Source organism: Anser brachyrhynchus, assembly GCF_964034855.1.
Source record: "Anser brachyrhynchus genome assembly, chromosome: 2".
In the NCBI taxonomy this organism is placed as follows: Eukaryota; Metazoa; Chordata; class Aves; order Anseriformes; family Anatidae; genus Anser; species Anser brachyrhynchus.
The window spans coordinates 147208196-147226579 of NC_137695.1; the positions used below are offsets into that span (position 1 = coordinate 147208196).

The 18384-nt window shown below is 50.4% G+C and overlaps 1 protein-coding gene and 1 long non-coding RNA gene across 2 annotated transcripts in view; both read right to left on the minus strand.

Annotated features, from left to right (window-relative positions):
• Positions 1-18377, minus strand: part of LOC308190519 — a 92653-nt gene extending 74276 nt beyond the window's left edge. Inside the window, exon 1 of the long non-coding RNA XR_013947289.1 lies at positions 1187-18377. This is a non-coding gene — a long non-coding RNA (uncharacterized lncRNA). The remainder of the gene's footprint in view (positions 1-1186) is intronic.
• The window catches only part of EXT1 (exostosin glycosyltransferase 1), a gene marked incomplete at its 5' end in the record, with an annotated part of 172961 nt that overhangs the window by 153603 nt on the left and 974 nt on the right, over positions 1-18384 (minus strand). The window lies entirely within an intron of this gene.

Consider the following 18384-nt stretch of genomic DNA (forward strand, 5'->3'; position numbering starts at 1 on the left):
GTGAGAGAGCAGCAACTGAGAGCACCCGCTGCCAGAGGACACCCGCTGCCTCGATGCGGTCCCTCCGCACAGATGCCTCCACGTAACAGAAGTGACCTGCTCCTTTCCTCCACTTCTCGCCAAGCCGACACACAGAAAAAGCACCTACGCGAGGGCGTCACGCCGGGAGCGCTCCGGCATTCCCCCCCAGGCCCTTCCTCCCATTTGTCTTTTTTCCCCTGAGTATCCTCACCCAGGAGTTGTAAGGGAAAGCGGATACAAGAATACGCCATTGTCATTAATGAATTGGCTCAGTCATGCCGTTAACAGCCCCATTTAATTGTACAGTACTATTTGCTTGGCAGCTTCTCCCACTATAATGGAATAACAATCCACTGCACTGTCCCAGATGAACTACCAGGGCTCAGTTTACCATGTCGTTTTATTCTCCACACCAAGCACCCAAAATACTACCCACTTGATTCTTACTGCGCTCTCATTAAGCAAATAGTCGAGACCAGAGCAGTCCGTGTCCATTTCAGCTTTCATGACCAACCCACGGGCATGAGGTCAAATAAAGAAATATTACTGCACGGGGATAATAACCAGCAGCGTCCTCATCATGGGCAACTCTGTCATTAATCATGGGGTGAGGTGTCCAAGCTGCTTTTGTTGTTTGTAGCAGAGAAATGAAGTCTAGATTATCTATGCATCCAGTCCATCCATAATAAGACTCATAGAATGGTTCGGGTTGGAAGGGACCTTAAGTATCACCTAGTCCTACCTCCTGCTAGGACACCTCCCACTAGATCAGGTTGCCCAAAGCTCACCCAACCCGGCCTCGGACCATCAGGCACTGCCTTCCTTTCTCACCACCTCACTGTCGATTACCTCCCAGCACTTGCCGACCAGTCTGCCCAGAAAAATTCTAGTCTTTCATCGTAACTAACCACAAATGCCACTTGCGAACGGCTCTGGTTGTGGCCACAGAAAGATGACACGTCTCTTGAAGAAAGACCTCGGAAATACCCCATGGCATGTTCCTGGCAGGCAGGGAGAGCCTGGGGCCCCGGAGCCAAACCCGGCTGTGCCCACCCTGCCCTCCGCCACCACTGCTGTGCCCCGACCCTGTGAAAGGGAGCATCACACACCTCTAAAGGAGTACCAAAACCCCACGTCAAGCAAGACAAATAGCTCCATGGGATACCTTTTATCTGAGGCTCACAAAGCACTTGTAAAAATCCACTATCCCCGTTCTGCAAAGAAACAGCAAAATTACTCAACCAAAAGAGCTGGAGAAAACAAAACCCAGGGCTCTGCTTCCTACACCACACTGCACTACAGACTTCTTTCTTTTTTTCTTTACTTTGGTGCTATCTCTATAAGATAGTAAAAATTATTTTCCCCTTTTTACCAGATAGGCATTTTTTTAAAATATTGCATTTCTGAAAATACATTCTCTTTTCTTTCATTTCAGACCCCGTGGACTTCTTTTCTCTGCTAATTGACCCTGCCAGCTTCATGAGAATCAATGGAGCTGCACGGGTGCCTGCACAAAGAGCTGCCCCTGTTAACAGGCCACCACGGACTCCAGCCCCAATCCTACTGGGAATCCATAACAGCAGCTGCTCCCATTGGCTTCAGCAGGAGCAGAAAACCTCCTCCGAGCAGAGGAAAGCGATCCTATAGAACAGGAGATGATTAGCAGAAACTCAGATGGAACTGTTCCTCTGCTCCCACAGACAAGAAATACTTGTAATTCCCAGCTATTTAAATGCAATGAGGTCAGAGTCGATGAGAAAGGTCTGGTACAATTGATCCCAGAATGAGGAAACAATAACACTTTGGAACCGATATGGATTTTTTTTTAAACAACAGTGTAACAGGGTATGCTGCAAAAATAGCAGAAACTGATAAATATAGAAGACCTGTCTTCCACTGAAGAGCCGAGTGCTGGAGTCTCTATTTATGTGTACATTACCAGCAATGCCATGCACTGTATCAAATTACAGCACGATTTTCATTTTAGTGCATGCAATTCCTCCCCGCTACCCCCACGAGTCTCATGAGGAATCACAGTTAAGCACAGCAGAAGAAAAAAAAAAAAACAACAACAACACACACCTTTGGCTACAAATGCAATTGTCTTGCCTTATGACAGGAAGCTTTTGTTTACAGCCCAAAGCATTCACACACAGATAACTGGAAAAGATTGGTTTCCACCTCCCCACACTTTAAATATTTGCCTAAGCCATCCCCGTCCCCTCCCTTTCAGTAGTTGATAAGACAGCTACCGTCACCATCCTGCTATTGCTAAACATTTAGGCTCAGCTATTGATAAAAACCAGAATGGTGAATAAGGATGGAAAGGGCAACTACAGGCAGAACCGTGAGTTTCGTTTCCTGTGCTGCACAGGCTCCCTGGGCAACCCTGGGGAGCTGGCTCGGGCTGCGAGCTCCCAAAACACAGCACTGATGGCAGCGCTGGCTTCAGGGCTCCCCAGCCTCCTGCCCAGCCCAGCCCAGCTGTGTGCTCGAGGATGCTGCAACAAAAAAAAAACCTAGAAAGTAAATAAATAAAACCATCAGGTTTCCCCATTTAGGAAAAAAACAAACAAACAAACAAACATAAATCAGTTCTCCAGACTGACACGCATCGTGGTCAAAAAGATCTGGGCTGACGCAGTGAGTGCAACGGGTGCACAAGGGAACGACCTCCCAGCAAATGTAAATCCCTGATACCCAACCTCTTACGTCCCCAAACCACAGCCACAGCCTTCCAAACGCCCCGTCCTTTCAGCGCTGGGTGGGGATGACAGCACGTAGGGACTGAAAAGCGCCAGGCCAGGGTGAGAGGGCCAAGCAGGGATGTGCTGTGCTGCCCGCTGAGGGCTTGGGGGATATTGGTTTTACTGGGGTTTTGTTTTGTTGGTTGCTTTTTTCTAAGAAAGCAACGGGGTAATTAGAGAAAATGCAGGACCTGATACTCTACGTTACACAAATATCAGCCACAGTCCACGCTGATTACATGATTGAGGTGGGCAGCTTCAAGGCAGCAGGGAATGTCTGGACATGAGTTGAGTTGTGCCATTAAAGGAAGGCTCCAGAAATAAGCAGAAGCTTCTCCATCTGAAAGCAGTGGCAAAAAAAAAAAAAAAAAAAAGCTTCTCTCACCCTTGCCATAGGCTTAGTCCAAAGATTTAAAGCAAAAAGCTACGAGTGAAGCTAAGGACCGCAATTAATCTATCATAAGGTACGTAAGGCAATTGATCCTGGCTCATCAACACGAAGGATTTTTCCTAAAACTTTCCCTCCTCTGATGGAGACCAGGATTCAACTCGCCTAGCCCTGGATGGCAGAGCCCTGCCAGCCTTACCTGGCCTCCCCTGGGGACACCAAGGCACTGCCCCTGTCCTCCGCCACAGCCTCCTCCGAGGGCCCGCTCCTCCATGGTCGTCCTCCGGCCTACACCAACACGCTCGCTAATACCCACGTGCACCCTGCCGGACACTGGCAGCCCCAAATGGATTAGGATCCGGTGTGAGCTCACGAATCACACTTCCCTTGGCTAGGGCTTCAGAAACCAATTCCCAACCAGAGGTCACACACCTAACCCCCCCAGACGGGGTTACCTCTCCCCCGGGGGGGTCAGAGCAAACTAACAGAGCACCGGTGGCTTCCTCTTCAAGTCTTTCGGGCTTCCCGTTCAGCCCCGGGCTCTCAATTTCTGGGCAGCACAGCTGAATTCAAAACGGCTGCAGCTGCAGGCTTGTTGGAGCCCTCATCCTCCTGGGCCTGAAATCGAGAACCTGGCAAGGAAGTTCCCAGTACAAAAAAGACAGGGATCTCCTGGAAAGAGTCCAGCGGAGGGCCACAAAGATGATACGGGGCCTGAAGCATCTTCCCTGTGAGGAAAGGCTGAGAGAGCTGGGCCTGTTCAGCCTGGAGAAGAGAAGACTGAGAGGGGATCTCATCAATGTTTACAAATATCTTAAGTGTGGGAGACAGAGGGATTTGGCCAACGTCTTTTCAGTAGTTTGTGGGGACAGGACAAGGGGCAGTGGCCACAAAATGGAGCACGGGAAGCTCCGCACCAACATGCGAAAGAACTTCTTCATGTGAGGGTGACGGAGCACGGGGACAGGCTGCCCAGGGAGGTTGTGGGGTCTCCTTCTCTGGAGATGTTCAAGGCCCGTCTGGACACCTACCTGGGCAGCCTGCTCTAGGGAACCTGCTTTGGCAGGGGGGTTGGACCCGATGATCTCAAGGTCCCTTCCAACCCCTACAATTCTGTGATTCTGTTCCCTGTGTGACAGGCTGGAGAAGCGATGAGATCCCCTCTCCTGGTGGCTCTACCACAGGAGCTCAGCTGCCAGCTCCACCTGCCCACTCCCAAGGCAAAAGCGTGCAATACTTTGAAGTGGAGGGTTTAAGTACCCGGGAGCAGAGCTCTTCAATGCATTGCACTTTCTGCAAAGAGTCCCCCAGGTGACTCAAGGTGCCCAACGTGAGTTCAAGCCAGCTCTTTCTTCCCTCCCTTTTCCACCCTGCTTGTCTTCACAGGTCCACGTTCGTAACAATGGAAGAGTTTGAGTTAAAGTGTCATCTACATAAAGGTTGCCTGGATACTTCGAAGACGAGTGCCACAGAATGTGTGCAAATAACAGGATTTCACTTTATGTCACGTTTAAAGAAAATGCACCCAGCGTTACCACTTTATAGGCAATGAGAAAGAGAATAAATAAGAGAGGCCATGTCACACTGATGGCACGACTGAAGGTAACAGCTTGGGGGGGTTCCCCCATACACTGGTAAAGTAAAACCCATTTACTCTGGAGACACGAGGAGGTTAAATCAGAAGCTACCTCAACTTTTAAATATAATTCTGTTGTTGTGAATGCAAAGCAACGCTGGTCTCAGAGCATTTTGTAGATATTAATTAATAAAGGACCAGCACACTTTCCAGGGAGGTATCTGCAAGTGAGAGAAGCAATACCCCAGAAAGAAAATAAAGGAAGATGCATTCCAGACCTGTGATGGAAACTAAGTGGAACATAACATAGTATGGGAGGGGGTCAAACATCCCGGACCACTTGACTTGTAAATGGAACTGGATTCTGCAGCCTCTGACACCCACGGCACATTTAGCTCACGCGTGACACGAGGCTGTGCTGCAAAGAGACAAGTTTCCACATCGGCCTCCATCTGGCAGGCGCCAAGCTGCTCCGAGCCAAGCCGTGCCACCTCTGTCGGCGAGGGTATCGCCCAGCAATTCGGTGCATGCTCCCAACCCTGTTGTTCCCGAGCGTCGCGGAAGAACAAAAGCAGCTGCTAATCAAGACGCAAAATCACAAGGCTCGCCTCACAGAGAGAAAGCGATACCAAAGTCGTAGCTGCTTTTGAGGAGGCTACAATTCACAGAAAAGCTGAGAGGCTCCACTTCCTCTTCTATTGCTCTAATTGTGCAAATGAGAATAGGGCCTAAGACAACGTATTGCAAAGCACACCTGAGTCGAAGGCACCTTGCAGCCCCGCAGCTTTTAGCTTTCATCACAAACACATGACATTTTGGTCGTTACTATTTTAAAGAAAAATAAACAGGCTCAGACTGAGTTTTCTAAAAGGATTTTTTTTTCCCCTCCATATTTTACCTTTAGAACAATCATAAGCCATTATCACATCCCACTTTAATATCTAATTGGCTTAAATGATTCAGTTCCACTTTTTCCCAGGAAAAATCCCACCCAGGAGTGGGTTGACATTGCGCACCAGACCCTGCAACACCCCAGGAGCACATTACACCACCAGCAGAACCACTCGCTGCAGGAGCACTGCCCCATCTGCTGCTCCTCGCCCTGGGTGCTGGACCCAGGCTTGGTGGCGGATGCTATTGCAGGCAGATGTCACCTCCTCTCCAGGGGACACGCAGCTGAGAACCAGCAAGGAGGATGCTCAAGAGACCCAGTCCCTTGGGAGCAGACACGATGCAGGGGCGGTTCACAAAATCCCCCAGCCCGGCCGGTGTTTGGTGGTGGAAAGTGTTTTTGCAGGGTTACAGCAAGGCAAAGCGAAGCAAAAGGGCACACAGAAACTTTGACCTTTATTCCTCGTCGTCACGGTCTACAGATTTCTCCCCCTACTTTACCAAAGCTTTCAAGTAAAACCCATTGTCTGGAAGGGAAATTTTCCAAAAGGAACACAAAAAGCATCTTCCCCAGCCCTGAAGATAGGCCACCGCCTTCTCCTGTGCACTGCTCCCACTGACTTGCACCCTTCCCCGAGGATTTTAAAGCCCTATTGTTACTGATGCTCTCCTAACCTGGAGAGGGGCTAAAGCCATACAAAGAGACCCTTTATCTTACAAACAGAGCAAAATGAGGCAGAAACAAGCTCATTCTTAGGCTTATAAAACCAGCCTTTACAGATAATTATGTTTTATTACTCTTCATTTTATGAGGATTGTGTTATACAAAACAAATACCAGATGCTTATTCGTTTCGTTGGGGGGGGAAAAGGGGAGGGATGAATCTCCACGAGCACTGCCGTAAGCAGCACTGCTTTTAATTAAACACAATAAACGCATAAAAATTAATACTGTTTGAAACCAGCAGGTAGGAAGCAGATGCATGAACTGGTGCTGCTGAAAGACCCTCTTACCCCCGAGCTCCCACAGCAAGAAGAGCCAGCCCCCAGCCTAACACACAGGGCCTTGAGCCAGTGCTCTTCGAGCAAGGCTCTTCAGATGTGAATTTTTCTGGAAAAAAAATAAATAAGTAACTACAGACAACCAAAAGCTTAAAAAAAAGGAGGGTGAGGAATTTAATGTTACTGCTGCTAAAATGACACATAGACTCAACCAAGAAAACCCATGCTTAACAAAAAAAACACAACAACAAAACAGCCAAGTAGCTTAAAAAGGAGGCTGTGAGCTCAAACGATGGCAGAGGAGAAGGCAAGGAGGTGTAAAGGGATTTCTGGCAACCTTAAAACAAAGCTACCAGCCAAAGTGGCGGCGCTGACAATCTAAAGTGGGAGGGATTCCTCAGCTCTTCGCTCGCTAGACTCAACAGTCTCCCAGAAGTGTGCAGGACCAAACCCCACGCCTGGGACCGGGAACGTGCATCTGAAACACGGGGAAGACAACAGGAGGGAGGCACGCAGAGCACGCACAAACACAAAAGCAAGAATTGGACACAGCTCCTCAAGGAAAATAAAAGACATCCAACTTCTCAGCAACAGCCAGATGTCAGCGATCCACCCCCGCGGAGGCACCGCTAGGAAATCCATTTCCTATTTTCAATGGCGGTTTCCTTTTTCACTTTAATTGCATTAAGATCCAATCGTGGGGGGACAATAGACTCTTCTTTCTTAAGGCCACTGCCAGCCCTGTGCTGTCGGTCCAGTTTTCAGCATCATGCCCAATACAGCTTTAATGTTAACATCCTGCAAACACAATTCCAGTCTGTAATAGGATTTCATTCCAGAGGAATCTTCTCCTAGAAACATATACGTATTGTTTTAAATAGAGGGATTTTAAAGGCATGTTGCAGCAGCAAATGCCAGATACGTAACAGAGGAATGGTTTCCACGCTGACCTGTTCATTTCCAGGTTTCCCCATGCTGTAATTATTGATACAGGGGACGGGGCTCCCCTCTCACCCTCTACCAGTGCCTATTCTCAACCTAAGCTTCTTCCTAATGAACTTTGTTTACAAATCTTCATTACACTCCACACTTTATTAGCCCAGCCAGTTAATTGTAAGACCACAGTACCACAAAACGCAATTATAGCAATCAGTGCATTGATTATTGTGAAAGACGGTCATCCTGAGAATAAAGGTGAAGTAAACGAGGCATTGTTATAACCAGTAACCGAACTGCCAGAGCAATCTGGGACCACACCACTACCTCTAAATCCCCGGCTCTCCAGTTCTAGACACATGCAACAGATCTCCCTGCTAATTATTTGAGCATGACCCGTGGCAGAAACATTTTTCATTAAAAATGAAAGAATATGATTTTTTTTTTTTTGCTAGAAAGGATTATTACAGGCCACCAGGAATGGCTAACAGAACAAAAGCTGAAAACTTGTTTTCATTAAAGTTTGCAGATATTTCTAAGCCCAAAGCCAAAGGACACAGGTCCTAATTGCTGCATTTGTTATTGTTATCGTTATTATTATTTTGGCTTGCAGCAGCAGGAACCAAAGTGGCTATCAGAAGGCTGGAGGTGGTGACGAAGAGTCCTGCGAAGGCTTTTAGGTACAAGACGCAATCATTTTTCAACGCTTTGAGAACAAATGCTTCAGAGCAGGAGCAGGAACCCGCTGCCCATCACTAGGTTGGGAGCAGGCATTGGGAGCTCTGCACCAAGAGGCACACAGGGAGTTTAACGAAGCCCCTCCGAGGGCTGTGATTTTCTCTGCTCCAAGGGAACGAGCACCTCCTGTGCAGCACTGCAATGTGGCACACCTGCAGAAGGCATTTTTTAAGAATCACATCTGAGACTTTATTATTTGTGCCCGCACCGCGGGCTCCGGTGCATCCCTGACCTCTTCCACGAGCCCCAGCAGCTCACCCGCTGTGACAGCTCACACTTTCCCTCCACCACTTCATTCCTGGCTCTTGAATCAACAGCCGTGAAAAGTAAGGGGGGAGCAGGGAGAGCGTGCCCAAGAGAAGGAAAAAGAGAGAAGAGCTGAGATTTGGGGCTGCAGAAGTCAACTTGACAGAGGGATCTGGCAAGAGCTGACACACTGCAAGCCGGAGATGAAAGCACGGAGCGCGGGGCTCGCAGTGTGCTCACTGAAAGGGTGGCACGATTCTCACACGGAAAACACGTTTTTGACACCTCCTCAAAAGCACTCCCATAAAAGAGCCATCGATCAACCCAGCGCTGCTAAATTTACCCCGACTTCATCTTTTTGACAAATATGCATAAAAGCTGCTTGAGACACGTGGCCAATCCAAACCTAAACCAAAATGTTTTTGGAAACGTGTCTTAAACTGATCCACGTGCCAAAGCCAGCCACGCAGCCCGAGAACATGCCAAGCAGTCAAGGGAAAGCTCACAGAAGCCTGCACGAAGATTTGCAGAGCTGTGTTTGAAAAACCAGCTGGGGAAGGGAGAGAGCGAAACGAACAACTGCCTGAACTACGTCCCCACCTTCAAGAAAATGTCACCTTTAAATCCCTACCTGTTCCACTCACCTTGCTGCCATCAGATTTTTATTACCCCTTCTTTGGAGCAATTCTCTGGCACTTAGCATGCAGGAGCGGTAGGCGGGAATAGATCCTGCTGCCACAGATAATGCGGTTCTAAGGGAAACCCATCAATTGTTAATGGCCATGCAAATTGTTGAAACTAGAGAGTTATTCACAGTTATCTCGCTGTGATTTGGTAAGTGTCCATGCCCGATGTGATCACTCACTTGATATATTATTCCATTACAACTCAAGCAGTAGCCTTACCTTTCGGTTTTAGGCGGGAAAAGGAAGCGTGAGAGAGGACGGGAGGGTGGAGGGCTGTTATTTGTTTTAAATTATTTTAAACAGCCATACGAACCTTTTCGTGTGAGGGTTTCACAGTACACTGAACCTCTCCCTGAGACTACAGCCGTGCCTTCCTGCAACGCTTAAACCCCCCCCGAGCAGAAACTGAAGTTCAGCATGCAGTTTCAGACCCTGATCTTGCAGAGCACCTTCTTACATTTCAGCCCCGCACATGGCTCCACGTCCTCTGCGGCGCTGGATCTTCAGGCTGCAGATCGCACGGTTTTCCATTTTCTGATCAGGGTTTTCTCCTGCTTATGCAAAACTTTGCTGCCATTCAATAAGCCATATGCATTATGGATTTGAGGAAATGCCTTCGCTCTCTTGCAGCACCAACTTACCGATTATTAATTTTCAGCTTTATTGCAGCTCCAACATATTAGATGCCTTTTTTTTTCCTTTTTGCTTCCTCCCTGAGATTTATTACTTTTAGCAAAGTGCAGTTTGTTTTTTGATTTTGTTTGTTCGTTCGTTTTTAAACAGCCCTTGAGGGGGAAGTGTTACTCTTCTTTATTAAGTAATTCTAAAATCGCAGTATACAAAATAAATCCTGTAATTATGTTTCTCACTAGGATTAGATAAATTATATTTAATTAAAAAAAATCTGCTAGCACCCAGCACAATGGTTGGTGGCAAATCGAGGAGATGAAACATTTATGTGTTTATCTTCCCACAGCAGCTGATTGAGCCCATGAGCAGGCACACCCAAACAAGCCTTCTCAGACACAAAACCAGACAGCAGCACAAAGATTTGTCCTCCCCTTCGGACGAAGGTTCTGACTTCCAGAAGCAGCCTCTGATTTCCTCCTCGCGGACTGCAGCAAGTGCAGTTTTGATGGGCTTTTTAGCAGTCACGCTAAACCACCCCACTGCACCAGTAATTCTGGTATTCTGATAACAGTTTGCCATCATTTGCAGGGCAAAAAAAAAAAAGGATGAGAAGAAGTCAAGATCTTCTAGGGGAAGGGGAGGAAAGCAGGGTCTGTAACTACGCTTGCCCTATGGGCACGTGAATGAAACTGAGCTCCACTGCCTTAAACCAGCACGCTCAAGGGACGCACCAGCCCTGCCGCTACAGCCAGGGGAACCTTGTCAGCCCGCTCCCAGCGCACACGTCCAGCTGCAACTGCAGAGAAAGGTGCATTTTGCAGAAGCAGATTTCCTCAGCTTCCCCTCACCCCGGGTTCACGGTCACCCTGCTGTCCACGTTCCTCCTCCCGGCCTGCTGCCGCCGCCTCGGCCCTCTCCGCGGCTCAGCACGCGATGCTCTCCTGGGGCTGACGGCCTTCGGGTCATACAGCACGCTGCCTTCACAGGAACCGTTTACACCACGTACATATACACCACGCTCTTTTTGCAGCCTCGGAGAACTGATCCTTAGCAGGACAGGGTCCCCTCATCTACCCCTGAACCATCGCAGCACGCGTTTTCCCTTCAGCAAGCGCTGCCGGGACGGCTCGGCGCAGCTCTCGGCTCCGGTCAGGAGCTGAGGAGTGATTGATCTCATCGATTTGTGTCAACAGCCTGACATAGCCGCATCGACCGGCGGTAATTTTGGGGGAGGAGCCGGGAAGGGGAGCGAAGACGGCGGCGCTGCCGCTATCACGCCATCCTGCCGGGGGAGAAAGAGCGGCCGGAGATGCTGGAGCAGCCGTCGGCGGGGCCGCACCGGGCCTCAAACCGACAGAAGGGAGCAGGCAGACATTTCACATGACCGTGTTTAAAGCAAACCCACTGCTCGACGCCCAACTGTATAATTATAATCTATTACAATTATGCAAAGAAGTAACACTGCAGAAAGGCCTTCTCATTTCCCATTCTTCGCACTGAATACTTTTGTTTTGCAGCCAATCAACTAAATTAGCCCTAATTCTGTTTCATTCACAAACACAAAGAGTATATTAGAGGGAAAAAAGTGAACAAACAGGAAATTCACTTAGGAACCCGGGAATTATTTCGTTTTCGTGTATTTCTGAACCAGAAACCATCACGGGGAACAAAGTCCATAGTGGTAAGAGCAGCTTCACCACAGGAGCCTTTGGTACAGGCACCAGGACGAGCAGAGATGTCTGGGGGGTCTGAGTGAGGAGAGCCAAAAGGTTCATATATTACAAATGGCCATGCATCCCCACCTATGAAAACCAAAAAACCCTAAGTAAGTTCTTGTGGGGACTGCCACTCAGCGGCACAGACAACATCTCCCTCGAACGACCGTCACTTTTTATTGGCAAGTCACAATTCAGATGCTGTCTGAGAAGGGGACACGGTAAATATTAATGAACCGTACTTCAGTTTTACACAGCACTTTCTCTAAAACCCTCTAAAGCGAACTCCAAAAATGCTTATGGGAAGCAAAGCGTTCTTCCCCATTTTGAAGGCAGAGGGAAACGCAACGTCTTGGCCAGGGGCAAGGCTGGCCATGGATGGCAGCTGCCCATGGGAGGAGAAGGAGGTCCCATAGCAGCCACCAACAGGACTGCGGGAGCAGCGGGAAGCCTCTCCTACTGCATCGTCAACCAGGAGCCTGGCTCAGCCAGCATAAACGCCCCACGGTGCCACCTTCCAGGTCAGTACCTGCTTACCTCCAGATCTGCACCCTCTCCAAGGAGGCAGCACCGCAGCACCTGAAAGATTGAGGTTACACCTCAGCACGAGGGGGGTGGGAGAGCTGAGTGGGGAAAATGCAATGTGTTTACAGAAAATGGCATCTCCTTCCTCTCATTACTGAGGAGCCCTAACCCCGTGGCTGGCTGAAAGTTATGTTTCCTTACTCCGATACACGATACTATTTCAGAAAGTCACATCCCATTTGGAAAGTCATCTAACTGAACACGCTCGCTCTGCTCCTTTCCCCGCAACACAGCTAGGCACAAAATTCTGCTGAGCGAGGGCCTTTATTTCTTGAAGCATTACTTCCCTTTTCTCAAGTGAAGCAAACCTCCCCTCTTTTGTTCTCATTTTGGATTCACTCCTTAAGGGAGCGCTCTGGCCAGGACACCCCTATGTCCCAAACTCCCGAGCAACCTGGAAAGCTGCAGGACCTTAACCGTAACCTAAAGTCACGCATTCCTGAGCGCTGAACGCCTCTCCGTGCAAGCAGGGACAGGAGGATGCAGCTTGCATCATCCCCCACCTACGGCCAAGTCCTTGGGAAATCAGCCACCCCAGCGGCACGCAGCACATCACTTAACTTCCTTCGGAGCCAGCTGTCTGTGTACCCGCCGACTACTTTGCTCTGGTTAGCAAAACGGTTTGTTTACCGAAGACCACGAAACGCTGTGGATTTGCTGAAAGAAACCTTGCAGCGAGGACGGGAAAGCAGTCGCAGGTAACACTCCAGAAATCACCAGATTACCGCGCATTCTCTTGACTCACATCTGTTGAGCAAATAAGCGCTCCGTGCCCACCAGCTTCATTCACTTCCCGCTCACAGACGCCTGCCTTCTGCCTTTCCAGCGGGCTGTTCCCAGGCTGAATACGGGAGAAAAGGATTATTTCCGGCAGTCAAACTCAAACGACTTTCCCAACGCTACGTGGGTATGCAATTATACACATCTTGGAGAGCGCGTTTGTCCTTTTTTCTGATTAAAACCCTGAGGACACATCGCTAAGCCCTTGCTCGAACCAATCCAGGCCTGCAGATGTGCCCCACCGGGCAGGAAGGCAAGGGCATGGCTGGTCTCAGTCGTGGCTGGACAGCAGGCTGCAAACACGGCTTTTGGCTCGGCTTTGCTCGGGGCTCAGAGTGCTTCCAGCTCGCCTGTTTGGGGTTTAATTCCGCTACACGTGAAAACGATGGCTACAACCACTTTTGGGTTCGAGTTCTGTCCTACTGCCAAGCACGGTAATTATTTATCAATGAATTATCCCAGAACGTTTTTCTTCAAAAAGTAAAAGCAGTTTTCCACCTACGTTTCTGCCTATAGGAAAAAAGGGGCTGGACCAGCCAGCCATCTACTGCAATTCATTGTCACCGCAGAGCCTCGGATTAGATGCTGGGCAGAAGAGACGCCGAAAAGCCTGGAGCAAGGGATTATAACAACACCTCACCTCACAAGAAAACGAGCTGAGGTTAGGAGGGAGGCTGGCCGCGGGCAGGGTGGCTGCAGCCACTCCGCGTGTGGACAGCCAGCACCCGCGTCCCTTTGGCGCCTTTCGGGGCCAGCAGGCAGCTCTGTCCTCCGTGGGAAGCCGGAGCCTTTCCCCATCTGCATACAAGGATGCTGAGACAGGTACGGAGAGCAGGGGTAGGAAGGCAGTACAGCACATTTCAGGTGCTGGGGAGCACATCGATATTTACCAGCTTCCCGCGCTTTGGAATAAACGCCTTGTGAAAACGGGCAGATTTCCAGTTTCTTGAAAATTGATATTGAAATAAAAAAGCAGTCTGATTGGGGACTGGTCTCTGCAGGAGCCAAGATACTCTGGGAAAATGCCCAAGCTCGCTCAGTAGTTCTTGAGCTGCATCCAAGCTCCAGCAGCGGCCTGGTGATATTTAGGATCCGTGGGCCGGTTCCCGTCTCAGTGCAGCTCACCGGATTCGGGAACAGATCTGTCCTGGACATCAGCTACCACAACCGTGGATGACTTCTCAGCCCTGTCCTAAATAGCTGCTAACTCAAAAAAACCCTTTTAAATAATTCTGAAAATAACGCTTGAAGTGATTAAAGGGGGCATTTATCTTTATGCTTTCATGCAGCACACTGAAGCTCGAGATGCTGAAAACCCAAGAATTTCACCTTTGTTCAGAACATGCACGTACACGCGCGTGCAACGTCCAGATTATCATCACATGCTCGGCGGGCATGCCTAAGCCTCACTTCGTGTTTTCGTGCCAGTCTTGTAAGCGGCAAACTCATCCCTAGTGTCTACCACTTCTTTTTTTATATATATTTTATTCCTGGTGGGGAGGAAACAAAACCGAAAGTTGCTTTTCTTCCCAGCCCGTGCTCAGCGCGCATCCCTGTACCCTTTGCCCGGGACACTCTTTTCACGGTAGGAGGTGCAGCAGTGGCTGACACGTGTTCCGCCAGCAGAGTGCACACCAGGTAAGCCCACGGAGCACCAGGGATTACCGAAAGCACCCACAGCGTGTTCAACTGGGAGTCTTCCCCCAGCGAACCCCCAGCAGCTACCCCGTGTCCTGCCGAGGTGCCGTACACTAGCTGCCCTCCGCCACAAGAAAAAAAAAAACGCTCATCTGCCCAAAACCGCATTTTTTTGCTCACTTCCCCCTTTTCTTTCCTCCTTTCTTTGACTCTGCTCATTATCCGTGTCCTCCCCCCCCCCGCACCGTTTCATTACCAACACCAACCTCAGCTACCCTGCACAGGTAAGAGCAGGCAACACTCGAATGGGCTTCTGATGAGACCTCGCATTTTTGGATACCATCACTGCTGCTCACTCCATCTTCTGAGGGCAGGGTTGTCCACCCATCAAGGGAAACACCACAGACAACACTGCTGGCCTTCCTAGAAAGATCCCCGTTTCGGTGTGAATCTCTTCTCTGCATCTGGCTTTATTAAAACGCTGCGTTCCTCAATTTCTTTCGGTACCCGTAGTCATTTCTATTACCTTCCGAAAAGTAATTATTTGGAACCAGTTAGGCCTGTACGTGAATTCTGCCTTTGTTTAAAACACTTTGTACATATGTATATATTTAGACTGTCATTAAATATTTAAGAGGCTGTCTTCAAACTTCAGCAGCAGTTGGCCTGCTTAACCCTTTGTGAGGTGGGTGGAAAGCTCGGCGCGAAGATCCCACTGAACAGGAGCTCAGCAAGCCCAGCACTGATGACAAAGGCCAACTTCGACGAGCCAAAGACACTGTAGAGAAACCAGGTATTTTCTTTGTTTTCCCTTAAATCCTGCTTGCTAGCAGTCGGATGGCGATAATGCAATTCATTTCTGTCTGCATCAGCTTTATCTGCCGAGATGCGTAACCGGGATGCAAATTAATTAGCTGTAACACACAGACGGATCTCTCCATGCAATTTGGGGACGGAGTTTAATACGCACCTGCCCTTCCCACCTTCCTCCCGATGCGGTAAGGCAGTCCTGCGCTTCCCGCAGGTAAGGAGGTCACTTTTCCTGGCGGGGAAGGAAGGCGTCCTGCAGACCTCGCTCCAACTCGACACCCACCGCGTGCTGCGCCGCAGACAAAGCTCCAGCACGAGTACCTGACGGCGGGCGCTGGTACGGAGGTAACAGCACACAACCCCACCCTGTCGGCACGAGGTTACCGCGTTTTAACATCTGATCGCCTCATTTACCTGGCTCGGCGAGCCCTCTGCCTCTCGCCAGTCATTCACATGGCTCTCCGGGGACGGGGCACGAGGGCACTACTCCCCGTCTGTCCTGCGAGGTAGGGTAGCCGCTGCGGCAAGGGAGAAGACCGCCATACACAACTAACTCTGCACGGATATGCAACTACACGTACCTTGGAGAACACATTTCATCCTTTTTGTGATTAAAACCTCGAGAACACATCGTTAAACCCGAGCTGAAAAAGCCCTGCAGAAGCAGCTCTGCTTGCGGTTTTCAAGGCCCCGCTAAGTGGTGTTCGAGTCAGCACAGGCCCAGCTTTATTTAGAGACACTTCCAAGTGCCACAGCCTTGCTGGTGATCAGATGCTGCTCTGGGCTGAGCGAGTAGAGGAGTCTCTTCCAGCGTTCACACGCAGGTTACACATTCACACACAAGCACCTCCACCAGCTGACTAGTTACCCTACCCTCAGGACGCGACCTTGTCAGGTTTTGTAGAGCCAGCTGAGCACCAGGCGCGGTCAGCATCCGAACGGGAGAAAGAGAAAAGGCAGGACACGGGAGGAAGCGGTCCTGGAGAATCAGCAGATGGCATACTTTGCTGTAAATCAGCTCCGAACCACGGGCGCGGAGGGGCAGCAGCACGCTCTGCCAGGTGCTCTCTGGGATCGGATGCGAGGTTAGAGAGCTTCGGCACCCGCACCTAGCTGTTTGCCTGCTCACCTCGGTAGCCTGGCCACAAATTCAGCCTGCCTCAATTCTTCGTGTAATCTTATTTGCTTGGAATCATCGTTATTTCCACTTCCTGTCTTAAAAGGTAGCGCCGTGAGGGAATGCTGAAGTCACCAGACACCACCCCGGACACAGCCGCATCTCGGAGCCAGAACGGTTTTTGTGCGAACGAGGGTTGTGTACGCTCTTCCCTACGAAACAAGCTGCAAAGACATTTTAGGGAGGCCAGGAAATATGGGGAGAGCTGTTATCTTTTATTAGGCCAAATGCTGTAACTGGGAAAAAAGAAGAAAAAATAAGGCTGTAGTCACGTCAAACAACCGGCTGGTGTTTGCTTTATGACAACTTGACAACACGCACTCTGCAGAACAGAACAACGATCAAGACTCTTCATATCTGTAAACTAGCTCAAATTACTCCAAGCTCTGCCAGACAACAGCATGACCTGAGAGGCACAGCTGCCAGGTCTGCCTTCTTCTCTGCCACAGCCCGCGTCCCTATAACCGTGCCCTACAGGGCGGCCAAAAGAGCTCCTGGGTCACCAAGAGCGTGAGTCCAGCTTAGCAGCTCCGCTGGATTTCTCATCATTTGGTACCTCTGCTGGATTTTTTCCGCACCATTTCATCACTCCATCGTCAGTTTCCCAAAAGCGAATGGCATTAAAAGTGTAGGAAGTATTTGCACCGCTGTCTTCTCCCCCCTTAGGGGGAATTTACAAGAACGGGAAGGCGAACAGAGTTCACCCAAGAACACACAGCCCTCCTCGTGCTTTGGTGCTGACCCGGCCGATCCCTCTCAAAGCCCCGTGGCTACTTTCAGTGGAGAAACAGGCAGCCAACTGCAAATTTTGATCAGCGTTAATGGCACTGTAGGTTCTCCACCGCTCCTCCCCAGGAGTATTTTCCCACCCACGCTCACTATGCATTGCAAACCCCTTCCTCTAGCCCTCGGCAGCTCCGCGGTGCGAGGCTGCCCTGTTTTAATTCAGCGCCTGGCTCCCGCAACGCGGAACACATTCCCATGCTAAAAACTTCGCGTACATCCACTCCGCAGGAAATGTAGCGGTGGTCAGCATTTAAACGGGCTGCCAACAGCTTAATCAGCACCGCGGTTCTGGAGGCAATTCCCAGGAAGCGATTTTCCCGGCAGCTCTTTGTACAAACCTGAAAAGCGTACTGGAAAGGTAACGCCACAGCAACCTGACGGTGCCAGCAAAATAAAAACAAGTATCGGGGAAAGCCGAGAGCGGGAGCGTTAAGGGAAAACGCGAGCTGCGCTCACACCACGGACGCGTTCCCTCACACACAAAAATCAGGAACTCGAACACGGGGCATTCACACGGAGAGCTTCTCTTTCTCCTCCTCGCTCCTCTGATGTTGTATCAGCTCGAGCCAAGGGGAAACCGGCCCGCGAGGCAAGTTGCTGCCTCGGGTAAACCACCCGGGGAAACCACCCGGACGGCAGGCAGCGCTTTCGGACACCATCCCAACCGCTGCTCTCGCCAACTCCAGCCCTCCCCAAACTTTGTCTCGGGCAGGGCATCTACCCGGAGAGGCCGGACGGGGAGGCAGGGTAGCACCAGGTGCCCGAGCATCCTCCAGCAGCATCCTCACCCGCCGAGCCGAGGGCACCAGCGCTCCGCCGGTCCCCAGGCGACGCGAGCCGCAGCCGCGTCCCCCGTGGCCCCTTCCACCACCTCCCTCCCCGCTCCCCGACCCGAGGCATCGCCCAGGGCCAGCCAGAGGGGTACACGGAGACTCTCCTCTGTCCCGAGGGCAGCCACCGGCGCTCGAGAGCTCGCCCTCGGGCGCCGTGGCCCCGGAGCCGCGCGCGCGAGGCGGGGGCAGCGCTCACTTAC